The sequence below is a fragment of the Acanthaster planci genome, linkage group LG04, assembly GCF_054643075.1.
Source record: "Acanthaster planci isolate LZ-2023a linkage group LG04, COTS_SCS, whole genome shotgun sequence".
Lineage (NCBI taxonomy): Eukaryota > Metazoa > Echinodermata > Asteroidea > Valvatida > Acanthasteridae > Acanthaster > Acanthaster planci.
This window is the reverse complement of record NC_141780.1, coordinates 4561224-4567909: the sequence shown is the minus strand read 5'-3', so window position 1 is coordinate 4567909 and position 6686 is coordinate 4561224. Positions and strand designations below refer to the sequence as shown.

Below are 6686 nucleotides of genomic sequence, written 5' to 3'. Positions count from 1 at the left end.
AGTCTTTAACAAAAAGGAAAGGGAAAAGCAAAACGAGAGGGCGCCACAAAAACAGATTGAGCGCATGTTGATGAAATCGATACGCGTTGGTAGCTGTTATTTGGCACATAAATGTACGTAAGTTGTGCCTAATGTTATTAATAACTCGAAAAGCGTTCCCATTTTCCGCTTCCAACTTCATCTTCACGCATCCCGGACTCTCTGTGTCTGAAGGAACAGAACAGTTTGGAAAGAATTCCAAGTGTTTGAAAAACACCCAATTCACAAACCCCTTTTCATGCGTGCACCACAGACAATGTGACATGACGAATGTCATGACGGTCATGCTCGACTCTGTGAATGCGTTTGTTATCTGACATGTCTACTCTGAAGGTCTACTTGAAGGCTAAATGTTTTTACAGCTAAAGTAAACTATTTAAAACATGTTATTGCTTTCAGATGGCTGTAGGGAAAAATAAGTGGCATCCGTTTGTTGAATTCTTTCCAAAAGTTTTCTGAAATTAGAGCCATACATGATGTAGGCATAGGCCTACATGAAAATTCACTGTCAAGTCTTGTCAAGATCATATCATGTTGTTGAATGACATGATTTGCCTTTGAATGAAACCCACTCGTAGGATAATCATGGAGGAAGGAAATAATTGAACCAAGAGGGAGTAGGCCTACAGTAAATTTGCACTGAACATAGTTACATGTACGTTCAGCCTCCAACATGAACAACAAATAATTATGGACAGGGCTGTTTACTTTGTAATCCTAACTTCTTTCTCAGTGGTCTACCACTACGAGTTGCATTTGCAGTAAAAGGAAAACAAACTATTTGAAGCCAATGCAGGTATTGCGCCCAACTATGGCCTTGGCCCCAGCTGTACTTGGGCCAGTCCAACTATAATTGGCCGGTCCCAACTATAGTTGGGCTGGTCCCTTGGGCTGGTAGTTGGGATCGGCCCAACTACAGCCCAAGTATAGTTGGGACTGAGGCCATAGTTGGGGTGCGACACAGGTATTCTTTTTATGTGATTCAGCCATCAGTTGATGAAAATTCTACATGATCTTGTTTAACTAACTAGGATTGAAGTAGTAGGCCTCTGCTTGTGAAATGTTAGAATCCTGTTGACTTCTTGTAGGTACTTTCATGTGATACATCTCCAGTCAGAATGGATAAGCACCCAGACATTTACACACATCCTTTTCCAAATCGGCACCTCAAATGGGACCATAAGGTAAATATACATGTAGTTGCCTTGTAACTGTCTTTGTGTGCTTTCCAAAACTCCGTGTTCATTATATCATCTGTAGGCATCCTGCGGAATTGGAAACAATCCAATAACGGGGAACAAAAGATATGTCTTTCACTTGATTTGCCAAACTCTCCTTGAATGTTGTTTCACACAAATCATCACTCATGTCAGTAAAACTAAAGACACAAAGAGCGCCAACCAGATGTCAGATGATGTCAACTTATATGAACTTCTTTGTTTATTCATTTGTTGACAGTTTTTTTTGGGGTGGGAGGAGAATATTCAAATATGTCTCCATGACTCTTAAAACAGTCACTGCTTTATCTCCGTCAAAGATCATTCACTCACACCTGGACTATGATCAATTAATATCCGTTATTATTTCAGTTGAACCTCATTGGAGAAAAAGTGGTGGATCCCATGATTCACTGCTGTGAGAAATGTTGCCTGCCCATTCTGAGCTACGGACGAATGGTGAGTGGCCAAATTTTAACCCCTACTTGGTCAAGCTTTGTGGCCGCTTCACTCGATAGTGTCAGAGTACGTCACTGTGCTAGATTGTGGGGCATTGATCCTGAGCCTCCATCCTCCAAAATCCTCGGGATGGTTTTGGAGAATTTTGGAGGATTGAGGCTGAATGGTTTGTCTGATTGCGGAGGATGCATTGTGTCAAGGGCTTGGGTTCAACTTTCTGGTGTTTATGCTTCGCCAGGCGTAAATTCAAGCCCAGATTTGATATCATCTGCCCATCTCCACCATACCATTCGCACTGCCTCCACATCGATGACAGGAATTGCCAGAGGATTTTGGAAGGATTGAGGGAGCAGTCCTCCCCTGCCCCTCCAAAAAAACCCCACAATTTTGGAAGATGGAGACTATTTAATTTTTACTCTGAGGCATTTGAAGGATTTTGATGGACTGAGTATGCATCCTTGCTTATACAGTATCAGGAGTCAGGGTTCATGTACCTTAAACTGTGATTGAGGATTCCACATCCAAGTTCTTGTCTTTACCTTTTTGGTCTGCATTGAATGACAAATACTAAAAATAGTATGGTTACATAACAGGAATTGAGCTTACATTGACCAGCAATTCCTGCTCAAAGGAAGGTGCTGATGATGGTATATACGACTGTTTTATGAAATTACCACTGGATGATCACAGGCAAACACGGCCACATGAAAACGTTCTCCTTGGTTTGCTTTTAAAAACTGTCATTTTGTTTATATTACACATATTTTTAGTATAATTTTTCAGAAAGATGATAAAGCACGTGTATGGTTTTTACCTCTAGATACCTTGCAAGCACGTCTTCTGCTTTGATTGTGCCAAAGCCACGGACAAGAGCTGCTTGAGGTCAGTGGGTCAGAGTTCAAAGTTATTAAAAATGAAGTGGATTCTTTTGTAGGGTTTGAATCTAACAGGTTTCAGAATTTTAAAGGACTGGTTTAAAGAAAAAGCAAAAGTGAACATTGAAAATAGCACATTGCAGTTTCAAAAATAGTTTTCTTTTTATAAAATGCAAAGAAGGAAAATGCTCAAAGTAAAGCTATGTCCAGAAGTACCTTGAAGTAGCAACTTCTTGTGTCTTTTGTCATTATCTGCATATTTATCTGTAATAGATGAAGCACAAGACCTAGCCATAGACACAAGATTTAGGTGCACCTTAAGTCTATTATCATAGTTGGTAAACTTGTAGCAGTGTGGCTTTGGCCCTCCAGGTTTGTTCTCATTGCATGGGAGAAGATCTGAGAGGGCTAGGGTTTATCTCTATGTCAATCTTTGTCTTCACACAGATGTGGTGACAGCGTTCAGCGAATTGAACAATCCCCCCTGGGTGGTATCTTCTTGTGTACGCACGGGGGCTCCAAGCACAGCCCTGGGGGCTGCCGAAGGACTTACCTGTCACAGCGAGACCTGCAGGCCCACATTAATCACCGGCACAACAGGCACCAGACGGCGGCCAGCAGCAGCAGCAGCGGTAGCAGCCAGTCGGCTGCCCCACCGCCAAGCAGCAGCAGCAACGACCAGGCCAGCCGGCACGAGCGCCCAATAGGGGAGGACCCCCGCACGGCCCGCTACGCTGCCCAGCCTGAGCCTTACAGCACCCCCGTCAGCCAGCCCCCACACCTACATGACCGCATGCCCTACGAGACTGAGTCCGGGCCGGACATCCCAGACTCACCGACTGCCCACGGGGAGTATGGCATGGAGCGGGTGCAGGTCAGGAAGTCCAACCTCATCACCGTGCCCCTTCAGGAGGAGAAAACATATACTGGACATGAGCCTGGCCCCCCACCGCCCCAGCAGGGACACCAGGGGCACCAGCTCCCACCCCCTGCCGTGACTTACCCCGGGCAACAGCCCATGCCCCAGCACCAGGTCCCTCCCCCGCCCCCTCCCCAGTCTCCCTTGTACCCAGTCCAAGGGGTACCGCCGCCCATGGTCCACCCACCGCCGGCTCCCATGCCGTACTCAGGCGTAGCAGTCCGCCCAGTCATGACAGTCACCCCCACTGTGCACCAGGCACCCCTACCAACCCCGCCGACTGTTCCTTACTCGGCCGTTCCCGTCCCCCCCCCTGCCATCCCCCCCTTCCGTGACCCTACCGGGTCCCCTGCCCATGTACAGTACCGCATCGCAGCCCCATTACACCCCCTCTACCCAGGTGCAGAGCCCATCCTTCCAGAGTCCAGGCGCTGCCCCAACGTCAGTTCAGAGCTGGGCGCCCGGGGTGTCGATGCCTCCACAGAGCATGGGTGCCATGCCACCCATCCTCCCGGGACTCTCGCCTCAACCTGCAGGAGTCAGGCCCGATCTAGGACCCCCTCCCCCTCGAGGTCCATTGCCTGATGCTGTTCGCTATAGACCACCATACTACCAACATCAGTAGGCCTAATTCTTTACTGAGCGCTATGAACACCATAGCTCCAATAACATACAATTAACCACTGCATTTTTTTAGCAGTACACACATAGCCTATAAATATTAGATTCCTGTGTCTCGTTTAAGGTTTACCGAATTCAGCTTTAGCTTGCTGTTAGGAAAATTTGAAGAATTCTGGCAAAATGAGAATGAACCGGGAAGGAGATTTGGTGAAGAAAGCATTTTTTTCTTTTAACTTTCAGATTTATTGATTTGCAATCTTTGATAAGTCAACCTCACATGTTTGAAAGAAAGAATTTTGAAATCACTGATTAGAAATATTTCTAAGAAAAAACAATTGGCATATTTCGGTATGACCACGTAATTTAAAGGCCATCTTCCCAGTATGCTACTTTTTTCAGATATGGTGATAAATACAAACTTTAAGCAGTCATAACCTGTCAACGGAATATTGAAGTGCAGCAAACTAGCATTGTAAGGAGAATTTCATTCTCTTTTCTGATACCAACAATCCCTCATTTCAACCTCTGCCCAGGTCTGTTTTATTTTGCGAGAAATCTTCATATTTGTCGATTGATATAACTAGGGGCAGTTTTTGCTTTGAACCTCCTTGAACCTGGTCAAAGCCAATGCTGTGCATCAAACCAGTGACACGTTGTCTTGTGCTTGGACAACCTCGTGAAGTATTAGAGAAAGGAAGGGGTGAACAGTCTTGTGTCAGTGAAAATACTGCAGTACCTAGAAGTTAATTCGAACATTAACTTTATTGTTAGTACAGATGTTCCCTGATTGTTTGAGCAGGTGCACATTAATGGTGCTGCTACCGTGACTTGATCTGCAATGCCCAGTTGAGAAGTCCACAAACGAGTCCGTTTGGTGTTTCAAAGGGTAAGGTCATTCCAGAGCAAAGCACACCTGCGACTCATTCTGTGGCCTGCCCCACTGATAGAGTTGGCCTGCTGTTCCAAAATGGCCTTGGACTTGCACCGTTGTGGGTATGCACCGTTGGAATACTGACCTGGCTCATTTTAGACATTTTTTGACATCTTTAAATTCACTCAGTACAAGTTCCAAGAACTGAACAATGAGACCAATGGATACTTTATGAACTTTTTAATTGTGCCGTACTACTGCAGATTCAAGATTCAACATCTGAAAGATGGTGATATTTGATAGCACTCGAAGTGCTCCCAATGAATTTTATTTTCAATACACCTGCCCTTCCTAAAATACAGGGATGTGAGCGTGTGCTACGTGCTTAAGATAATTCCTTGCTATCTGCAGGAAATGTACAACATGCATGCACCTGACAGAATCCAGGGTTGTTTTTTGTAGCCATTTTAAAGGAAAACCTGTACATGCAGTTGTACAAGCATTTTTGAAAACTTAATTCTAGTGTACATGTACTTGTGTAACTTATACCTAGCCTATACACTGCTACTACTGTGACAAACTTAAATAATTTGATTTTTTTAAAAGCTCGGCACGGCAACAGCACTGCATTTACCGAGATTTTAGCTTGGTAAATTGTATTCGGTGTGGCAAGCCCTTCAGCTGGATAGGATGTGCTGCACTGTCTGTGTTCTGAATGGTAGTGGCACAACACCGCTCTGTTGAGTTCGGCATGTAGCGTAACTGCCATGCTGTTGCTGTGCTATTGCCGGACTCGTGAAAGTTCGGCACGGCAATAGCACGGCACATAGCCTAGGCTTTATGCTTATTATGTGATTGTAAAAGCTTAGGTTGTTCGTGACTGAATTGCATTCAAATTATTTTTCAAAGATAAATGTCAAAAGACTTCATTCTCAATTGAGGAAAAAGGAAACCTCCCCATCTGATTTTCTTGCTGTATAATTTCAACGTATCCACTTTTTTTGTTTTATGTGGGCAATGGAACATTTTTCTCACATCTTGATGAATTCCCTGGCCTGATTTGCTGGTTACAAAAGAATTAGAATAACTTTACTTGCCTATACCCCTTTAAGTTTGAACCCTGCAGTATTTAGTAATCCTATAAAATTAATTTCTTGCATTTTAATTAGATCTTTTAAAGCGGTCAAACTTAGAACAGAAAAGAACTCCAAAGAAGATTGTGATATTGTTACTAAAGAAGCAGAGAAATACCGTGCCTTTAAAAAAAATCCAGTAATTCTCTATCATTTGTGAAGAAAAATCACCCGCAAAACATTTTGAACCGTGTCTGCAGACCTGTGGAAAAGCCCTGCGAATATTGTTTTCAACTAGATATGAATGTCACAAAGGAAATGTTAATGAAGTGTTAATAGTGTAGTTCTTCATTGCCGTTTGACAATAACACCATTCCAAAAGTCCAAAAGTGTGAAAAGAGCAGCAGTTGTTCACATAGTTCTCGACGTGTTGGTTGTCCTTTTCCTCACCTTCGGTCCACTTTCAGTTTAACAGGGAGGTTCCCGGCACCGCTTTACTGTGAACGATATCTTATTTTCAGCGGCGTCATTAGGGCCCTGTCTGAGGGGAGCACTTGGGGCCTCGTTTCCCTAAGGAGCAGAAAACCCATCCCTCCACATCCCTTCCAGGAG

General features: G+C 44.1%; 1 pseudogene across 1 annotated transcript; it reads left to right on the top strand.

Moving 5' to 3' along the window:
- The first annotated feature begins 123 nt into the window (after nucleotides 1-123).
- On the top strand, nucleotides 124-6463 carry LOC110974302 (uncharacterized; annotated as a pseudogene). Its single transcript, XR_015425013.1, has 5 exons — nucleotides 124-372; nucleotides 1128-1223; nucleotides 1629-1715; nucleotides 2536-2597; nucleotides 3038-6463. The product of XR_015425013.1 is annotated as an uncharacterized LOC110974302 (transcript).
- The last annotated feature ends 223 nt before the right edge of the window (nucleotides 6464-6686 follow it).